Source organism: Diospyros lotus, chromosome 4 (assembly GCF_014633365.1).
Source record: "Diospyros lotus cultivar Yz01 chromosome 4, ASM1463336v1, whole genome shotgun sequence".
In the NCBI taxonomy this organism is placed as follows: Eukaryota; Viridiplantae; Streptophyta; class Magnoliopsida; order Ericales; family Ebenaceae; genus Diospyros; species Diospyros lotus.
The window spans coordinates 19,673,080-19,683,267 of record NC_068341.1 but is presented as its reverse complement, the minus strand read 5'-3'; the positions used below and the strand labels follow the sequence as shown (position 1 = coordinate 19,683,267).

The window sequence follows — 10,188 nt, the reverse complement described above, 5'->3', positions numbered from 1 at the left end:
AGGTCCTGATTTGCCCCTTTGTGGTGTTATAGATGTTGGTCCCTTAGGGTATAACCACTCAAGAAGGGGGGTGAATTGAGTGATTAATTTTTTTCACAATTTTAATAAATATTCTTGATTAATGATTTTATTGAAGAATATATATATTTAATAAATATAATAAATGATGTTTGAGATTAATATAATAAATTACAAGCCACAAGATATAACAAGAATAAATAAATGAGGCACAAGACAATTTATAGTGGTTTGGTGTCTCCACACACACCTATTTCACTCTCCCAAGGTCTAACCACCCTTGGGATTCCACTAAACCAATTTCACCAAGGTTTCCGCACTACCTCACATTAAAAACTAGATACACACTTAGATTACAACGGATTCTAGGCAATCACTACACCAAGATTTCCACCCTAGCTTACCTTGAAAATTAGATTCACCTAGATTTTAATGGTTCTAGAAAACCTATACAATTATCAATGTTTACAAATAATTTGTCCACAATTAGACACAAATAAGCAATTAAACACAAATTATACAAGGCAATAATATTTAAATAAATAAATAAAAGGCAACCTCGATTTGAATAAACAAGATCAGATTCAACTTTGCGATCTTTTTTTCTCTACTTGCCTTGTGGCTCTTTAATAGATGTGAAATAATGCTTCAAGAGCTTCGGATTGCTTGGATGTTTTGCTTGAGAGCACTTGAAAGCTTTCAAGTGATTTGAATATGCAATGGAAGCACTTAAATATCTTTAAAATGAGTTTGGGAGGTATTTATAGGCATTTTGGACACTATTGCAACAGTCAAAATTCTGACCATTGGGGTGAAAGTTGACTCTTGCTTAAACGAGAGTCGACTTTTATTTTAGCGAAAGCCGACATTCATTGGCACTCGTTTGACAGTTTTTGTAATGGTTAAAAATTTGATCGTTGAACATCAAGAGTTGACTTTTCTCATTCCGAGAGTTGACTTTCAATCCATATTTTGTAAAAAAAATATTTTAAAATAATTTTTATGCATTTAAAATTATTTATTAAATATTTTTAAATAAAAAATAATATTTTTAGTAAGACATGCTATGAAAAGATATTTATCTAATTTTGTGGATGTACTCATAGGTGCGCCTATTGCTTTAGCATTTTCCATCCCAAATTTCTTTAACATTTTTTTTATGTATTTTGCTTGATAAACAAAGATTCATTCTTTTGATTGTTTTACTTGGAGGCCTAGAAAATATGTGAGTTCTCCCATGAGACTCATTTCAAATTCATTAATCATTAAATTTGCAAAATCTTTGCAAAGTTTTTTACTTGTACCTCCAAATACTATATCATCTACATGTACTTAAATAATTAAGATATTTGAACCTTCATGTTTTATGAAGAGAGTTGTGTCAATTTTTCCTCTTGAAAAACTTTCTCAATAAAAAATTTACTCAATCTTTCATACCAAGCTCTAGGAGCTTGTTTGAGACCATATAAGACTTTTCTTAGTTTATACACATGGTCCTCTAAATGATGATCCTTAAAATCGGGAGATTATTCCACATAAACCTCTTCATTTATGTAGCCATTTAATAATGCACTCTTCACATCCATTTGATATAACATGAAATTCATGTGAGAGGCAAAAGCTAAAAGCATTCTAATTGCTTCTAACCTACCCACGAGAGCATATGATTCTTCAAAATCAATCCCTTCCTCTTGTCAGTATCCTTTGGCTACAAGCCTTGTCTTGTTTCTTACTATGTTTCCACTTTCATCCAATGTATTCTTGAACACCCATTTTGTTCCAGTTATAGATTTATCTTCGGGTCTTGGAACTAATTCTCAAACTTCATTCCTCTTGAATTGGTCTAATTCTTTTTGCATAACCTTAATCCAAAATCCATCTTCTAAGGCTTGATCTATGCAAGTTGACTCAACTTTTGATATGAATGCCACATTGTTGCAATATTGATGCAATGATGCCTTAGTCCTCACACCTTAACTTGGTTCTCTAATTATTTAATTTATTGAATGATATTTCACAAATTTATAGCTCTTGGATAGTGTAATACCCCGAGAGCCCAAAGTTAGGTATAAGAAGGGACTCCGGAGAAGCTAGTATATATATCGAGGATAGTAAGGAAGAAAACAACACCAGCTGGATACCTTTGGGGCTGAATGTGGATAAAAAACTCTCGGGTTAAGCGTGTTTGAGCTAGATTAACTCTAGAATGGGTGACCCCTAGGAAGTTCGTGTAGGCCTATCAGGGTAAGTTGATCTGGTCCTTCCTATCGCTCGATGCGGGATATTATAGGTGGTATCAGAGCCAACCCTTGGAGAAGGTGGTTTGATAAGGGCAGGGAGTGGCGCTGAGGTGCGAGGACCTAAACAAGGAGCGGCTCTTGACAGGCTTCTAGGATGGAAACCCCCAAAGGGGAGAAGATCTAGGACTAGTTGTAAGGTCACATGACAAGAACGTTATGTGCTCAAGGAGGGAGAATGTAATACCCCGAGAGCCCAAGGTCAGGTTTAAAAAGGGACTCTTAAGAAGCTAGTATATATATATATATATCAAAGATAGTAAGCAAGGAAACAACACCAGTTATATACCTTTTGGAATAAATGTGGATAAAGAACTTCCGGGTTAAGAGTGTTTTAGCTAAGGTACCTCAAGGATGGGTGACCCTTAGGAAGTTCGCGTAGGCCCATTAAGGTAAGTTGATCTGGTCCTTCCTATCGTTCGATGCTGGATATTATAGATAGCTTATGAAATGACTCCAAAATTTTCCTCACATTTTTTTTTTATAAACTCAAATAAAACTCACCACCTATTTTTATTAAACGATTGAAACAAATATAATTATTTATATCATTATTCAATATATCTCAAAGTAAAGGCAAGCAAATCTAAATACAACTTAAGCTCTTTCCTTTCATATTGCCCTCAAAACATCCCCATGGATCTTTTTGGATATCACCATAGAAAGTTATATTCCAAAAACTAGAGCATGTCGGATTGCAAGGAAACATAAATACCAAATTTCAAGTAGGTAATTTATAGGGAACCTATAGGCTCAATAATTGTCCAAATAATCAAAATTATATACCACAATGAAGCTTATTAAATCTAGTTTATAGCACAAAAATCAGATCTTGAATTAGATATAACCACAGAAAGTTATACCCTAAAGAGTACAACATGCGCAGACTGAAATGGAAAGTCAACTTTTGAAAGAAAAAGTTGACTTCTACATCAATTTAGTCGCAATCCAGTCGAGAGATTAATGTATAGAGTCGACTCCTACTCATAAAAGTCGACTTTTGAGACCCAAAAACAAAAACAGACGAACATAATACACCCAAAATCAACCAAGACTTGCATTACTCAAATCTTAACCTAAAAATACATCATTCCGTTGAAAAGATGAGGTGAATCAAGACCTCATTTAGACCATAGACTCGATTTACCAAAACTCCAAGAAAAATCACACGAGATACAATCAAATGGGATAAAACCCTCTTTACCAAAAATTTTGGGGTTTCAAGAATCCAACGCTTGCAAGAAGAACTTACACATAAATGGAGAAGAGAAGGGAACTTATCTTGAAATAAACTGAGAGAGAAGAAGTCAACGGAGCCAAATAGCTTAAATGAAGAAGCCACCGCCCATGCTTGAACCCACACCCCAACCCAGGGTCCTCAAACAAAAAGAAAGAGGAGAAGATGTGGAAGAATGAGAAGCCCTAGCTCCCCCCCCCCCCCCCCCCAAGCTCCCCTAATCATGGCTGCCCCCCTCTCTCTTCCATTTTTCCTTCTCTTTTCCTTTCTCTCATTTTCCTTTTATATTAACACTTCCACTCACACACATATACATATGCACACACATCACACACTACACTTACCCACATAAATATATATATATATTCAATAACCTATTTATTAAATTATCATTTTTTGTAGAAATACACACACATATATATGTACATAACTGGTTGCCCATTTCTCATATAAAATCCTCAATTGATCTTTCTAGCCATCTCCCTAGTCCCATTGCATTTAACTTTTCTACACACAATTCATTTAACTATTTAACTCACTAGAATTTCCCTTATTTTAACTTATTGTCACAATACTTAAAAATCCTTCTTCTTGCTTTGACTATTCCACATCCTAATATTTCATTTATTTTTACATTCCAACATATCTCAAATTCCATTTATTTGGACTTCCCACACATACAAATAAAATTCCTCATTGCTTTGTATTGCAAGTGACTTAGGTAACCAAGCCCCAACAGAAGCGATTGACAGATCAAAGGAAAATGGGTGACCCCTCGCGATTCGATCAACTGCCTCCTTGCCAACGGTCGACAGATGTTGTGTTGGAGAAAGCTCCCACTCCACTGCTTTCGGTCAAATCTTCCTCACTCCACAAACTTCCAAGAAATCAATCTCATCAAACACTGAGATAAATTATTATTAGATCCCCAAAAATTTTGGTTTCTCATCATCTAATGGTTTCTCTTGATTTTGTGAATGAGAACTTGATGGTTCATTTATAGATTCTTCTTGAATATTTAGTTTCTCAATCTCCTTGGATGGATCTATTGTTGTCTCATCTTCATCTTCGATTCTTATTTTTGTCTTAGGAGACTCATTGAATTTTACATGTTTGGATTCTTCCAAGTTATTTGTTCTAATATTGTATATTCTATAAGCCTTACTAGTATTTGAGTATCCAAGGAATATTCCATTCATGATCACTTTTAGTCTCAAATTTTCCTACATTGTCCTTTGTGTTGAAAATAAAATATTTACATCCAAAGGCGTTAAAATATGATATGTTAGGCTTTTTGTCATAGTATAATTCAAACCTATTTAAGATATAGCAAGTGGTCTGATAGCATGCATATTCATACCATATTTTGGCATTTCACTTCATTCTTATTAGGCCATTTGAAGTAATTTTTGCTGATATTTCATTGTTTCTATTTTATTATGCTTCAAATTGTCCTTACACTATTTTCTATCTTACCTCTATGGATCCAGGCTTTAGGGAATATTGGATGGGCTAGAGAAGTGGCTCACTAAAGGAGCTTGGGCTTACTTTCAAGGAGCAAACTTGGGCTACTCAAATTATGCTGTTTTTGGGCTTACTTGTTTTCTGTTGGGCCAGGCCCAACCCTAGCCTTCCTAGCTTTCCTTTCTTAGCCATGTATTTAAGGCCTCTTAGCATTAATTTTCAGAGGAGGATGATATAGAAGGAGAGGAGAAAATAGAGAGGATTCTGCCCGTTTTTGTTATTGTAGCATTTTTTCTGTTTTCTACATCTTTTGTTCCATTCTGTTTTCCTTGCTGTAATGATAGGCTAGAACATTTTGTAACCGGTTGTGTGTCTTGAATCCATGTGGAATTTGAGTCCCGGATGAGCTACAAGAATCTGGTTTGTTGTTTGTTTCTTATTCATTTCTATTTGGTTTAGTTTGAGCAGATTTGTGAATGCATGGAGTTCATGGCAGGTTTGTGTGAACTTGCATGGTTTCATTTTCTGTTAAATGCTTAAGAGAACAGAATGTTATAGCCGGTTGGTATAACATCTCGGAAATGAATATTGTGTGCTTGAACGGTTGTTCTTGCATAGGTCCGGATAGGTTGAATAGAGAGTGAATGGTTGCATTTTGTTTGCAAGAGATTTCTGCGTTCATTTTGTTATTTCCAATCATTCTAATCCTTGGACGGTTGTTGGGGATGCTTTGAGTTTGTTTTCCGGAGATCAAAACATCTAGCAAGCCAAGACATATAGGTTGGACAAGGAAGATTCCACATAGGAGACAAATACACAGCCGGTTGCATATCTTTTACTGATTTTTCATCATCTTTATCTTTCTGTTTTGTTAATTAGTTTTCTGTCAAACCCCCCCCCCCCCAAACAAACTGTTATTTGTATTGGTTCTCCTTGTTGGTAGAAGAAGGTGAGGCTCCTTGTGAGAGATGACCTAGGGTGCACTTTGCTGCAAACTAGAGAAGAGATTCATAGATCTCTAATTCTGGAGCGGTTCGACAATCGCTGGCCAGAATTTTGGCGCCGTTGCCGGGGAGCCAAGTTTTTTCTTCTAAAAACATAGAGGACCGACCCTATTCTCTGTTTGTTTTGTTTTCTTGTTCGAGTGTTTTCTCTATTTTGTGTTCTTGGTGATAAGGTTATCAGTTTTTGTGTTCTTGGTGAAGAGAAATTCTGTTCTGTTCTTGAGATGAACTGATAGCAAGCAGCAACAGAAAAGCCTTATTTACCTTTTCGATCTTCTTTTTGTGTGTGTGTGTTTCCTTTTCTGTTTTCTTGTTTCTAGTATCATTTTTGAACAAAGAAGTGGCTGTTGGAGAGGGCTGCACGATCTGATCTTCTGAAAAAGCAACCCTGCAGCAACTGAAAAAGCACAAAACACCTGCAGTCCTTCTCTGATTTTCAGTAGCACACCTGCAGTCCTTCTCTGGTCTTCATGTGCTCTGATAGGCGTTGAAAAGCAAGCTCACACAGCAAGTAGACAAGCCTGCAGCAGATCAGGAGAGCATAACCATTCTTAGAAAGCTGAATCCCACCTTTTCTGCATCTGACAGCAGATCACCTGACAGAGGACATTCCTTTTATTTTTCCCTTTTAGCATTCCTTTTATTTTCACTTCTAGCATTCCTTTTAACGTTCCCACTAATCTTCTTTTCGTTTGGCAGATAGACAACCCTGCAGCTGCAACCAAGAGGAGAAGACCCCAGCAGCTTTCCCATTCAACAGCTGTTTTGACCATCTCCATAACAGATAGCATTATTTAAGGATTGAGCTCGAGATACCGGTGCTATCCTCTTCCTTTCTCATCCTTACTTGATGTTCTTTCATGTCCATATGCTTTCCTTGATGTTTTCTTGCATTTAGAGTGGTCTTTGAGGCAAAATAGGAGCTGATTTGATAAGAAAACGATTTTGACAATTACTGTTCACTGCTTCCTACTTTCTCCGATTGAGCTGATTTTTGGTGTCCAAAGAAAAGGGGGTGTGGGGATAAAGAGTCACTGCTATGCAGTGAGGAGACCCTTTTTTGGCCAAATTCCAACGTTTAGACCACTTTTTGGGCCATTTTGTGTTTCTCAGTGCTTAATTTTGTGTGGTTTTTAGTGTTTTTAGGTCCCTCAGTGTTTTTGTGTTGAAATTCTGTGAAAAATTGCATAAAAAAAATCATCTAAGGGCTTATTGTTTGACCTGTTTTTGTGTTTTTGTGCTTGTGTGTTTTTTTTGTGTTTTTGAGTTTTTGAGTTCTTGGTATGCATAGGCCATTTTGTGTGCTGTTTTTGAGCTGATCTCTAAGTGCATGACCAGATCCTCTAAGGAAAAATTACTTGATTTGGATCTTGAATTAGAGACTACTCTTAGAAGGCAAGCTAGAGAACTTAAGTCTCGGGATAGGATTGACCCTAACAGTACTTCTAATACTTCATCCGAACCTATTCCAGCATTCATCAATATGGCAGATAATGGTAATGGAGATAATGCAAACAATGCAAATAATGGAAATAATGGTAATGGCAATAATGGAAATCATGGAAATAATGCAAATCATGGTCATTTGGATGGTAGAACTATTAGAGAGCTGGCTGCACCTGATGTGCATTACCAGCCCCTATGTATTCAATACCCACAGCTAGATGCCAACTTCGAACTTAAGTCTGGACTGATCCATTTGTTGCCCAAGTTTCATGGCCTTGCAGGAGAGGATCCACACAAGCATCTGAAAGAGTTTCATGTGGTTTGCTCAACCATGCGGCCACAAGGAGTAGATGAAGAGCAGATCAAGCTGAGAGCCTTCCCATTCTCACTTGATGGATCAGCCAAAGATTAGCTCTACTACCTGCCACCAGCTGCCATTACCAGCTGGGATGGATTGAAGAGGATCTTCCTGGAAAAATTCTTTCCAGCCTCCAGAACAGCATCAATAAGGAAGGAAATTTGTGGTATAAGGCAGATGAGTGGTGAAACTCTACATGAGTATTGGGAGAGGTTCAAGAAGTTGTGTTCCAGCTGTCCTCACCATCAGATAAGTGACCAACTCCTAATTCAGTATCTCTATGAAGGTCTAATCCCCATGGACAGGTACTTGGTAGATGCTGCAAGTGGAGGAGCTTTGGCAGAGAAGACCCCAGCAGCTGCACAAGAGCTGATATCAAAGATGGCACAAAATGCCCAGCAATTTGGCACCAGAATTAACACTCCTACAAAAGCCATCAATGAAGTCAATGTGGCTGCCACTATGGACCAGCAAAGGATGGAAAACAAGCTTGAGGAATTGGCTTCCATGGTCAGGCAATTGGCATTAGAGAGAAAGCAACCCCAGCAGCAGCTTTGTGGCATTTGCTCCTTGTCATCCCATACAACAGATCAATGCCCACAGTTGCAAGAAAATAATGAATCTGTTGCTGGCATCTTCCCTGGTAGACCATTCCAGCAGCACAATCCACCTTTCCAGCAGCAGCCACAACACAAGTATGATCCATACTCAGCCACCTACAATCCAGGTTGGAGAGACCATCCGAACCTCAGATATGGCAGCCCTTCCAATCAACATGTGCACCAGCAGCCATACCACCAGAATCAACCATTTCATCAGAGGTTCCATCCTTCAATTTCAAGCAACCATGCTCCACCGCCAAGGCAGAACCAAGCCATGCAACAAGCACCACCATTACTCAAGTCAGAACCTACCTTGGATGATCTTGTCAAGCAACTAGCAGCCAACACACTCCAATTCCAACAGAAAACAGAAACCACCATTCAAAATTTGGAGACCCAAATAGGCCAGCTAGCCACAAACATCAATGAGTTAAGGAGTCAAGGTTCCGGGCAGCTTCCTTCACAACCAGTTGCCAATCCAAGGGGCAATGTTAGTGCCATCATGCTTCGAAGTGGGAAAGAAGTGATCATCCCAACCCCTCCACCATCATCAAACAAAGAGCAGCATGCAGAGCAGCAGAATGTAGAGGGTAGCAAAGAGCAGCAACCCTCCTCAGTCCAAGAAGCCAAGCAACCAAACTCCAGCTATCAAGAACAAGGAGAGTCTTCCAACATCCAGCCCCTACCATTCCCACATCGAGCAACACAAAACAAGAAAAGAGCAGAGGCCGAAGTGGATAAAGAGATTCTGGAAACATTCCAGAAAGTTGAAGTCAACATTCCCCTCCTTGAAGCCATTAGACAGATCCCCAAGTATGCAAAATTTCTCAAGGATTTGTGTACTCACAAGAGGAAGCTTATGGGGAATGAGAAGATCAACCTTGGGAGAAATGTCTCTGCCCTTATCCAACCTGCCATGCCAGCAAAGTGTAAAGATCCAGGGATGTTCTCCATTCCTTGTACTATAAGAGACATGCAATTTAGCAATGCTTTACTAGATTTAGGTGCATCCATTAATGTCATGCCTAACTCTATTTATGCTTCATTGCAGTGTGGTCCTTTGAAGCCAACAGGAGTGGTTATCCAACTAGCCAATAGAAGTACTGCACACCCCACTGGAGTCCTAGAAGATGTGCTGGTTAAGGTTAAGGATTTAATCTTTCCAGCAGATTTTTATGTTTTGAATATGGAAGATAACAGCACACTTGAGCATGCACCCTTGATCCTAGGGAGACCATTCTTAAAAACTGCTAGAACTATTATCAATGTGCATGAGGGTACACTTTCCATGGAATTTGCTGGTAACACAATTAACTTCAAGATACTTGATGCCATGAAATTCCCTGCCGAGGATCATTCCACTTTTCAAGTAAATAGAGTTGACCTGTTAGTGAATGAAGCATGTTCTGAGTCTTCTGATTTAATTGATAAATTCCCCACTGTGCATGAGTTCCCAGATACGATTATTTGCACTAATTGTAGTGATGGAGAGAGTCAATGTGCTGCATGCTTAGAGATTGCTGAATTTTTGCATAGACATGAGTTTGATTTTGATGCTAACATTTCCCAAGTGGAAGATAGTGCTACTAACCTTGTTGAGCAGGTTGATAGTGCCTTGGAGTTAGAGTTCCAGTCAAATAGGTCAGCCCCCTCTTTGCAGCAGCCACCCACCATTCAGTGCAAGCCTTTGCCTCAGCACCTCAAGTATGCATTCTTGGAGAAAGATGAGAAGCTGCCAGTCATCATTGCAAACAACTTGCAG

General features: G+C 38.4%; 1 non-coding gene across 1 annotated transcript; it reads right to left on the bottom strand.

The window, feature by feature from the left end:
* Positions 1-7,970: 7,970 nt before the first annotated feature.
* On the bottom strand, positions 7,971-8,075 carry LOC127800864 (small nucleolar RNA R71). Its single transcript, XR_008022886.1, has one exon. It is a non-coding gene; the product is annotated as a small nucleolar RNA R71 (small nucleolar RNA).
* Positions 8,076-10,188: the final 2,113 nt, after the last annotated feature.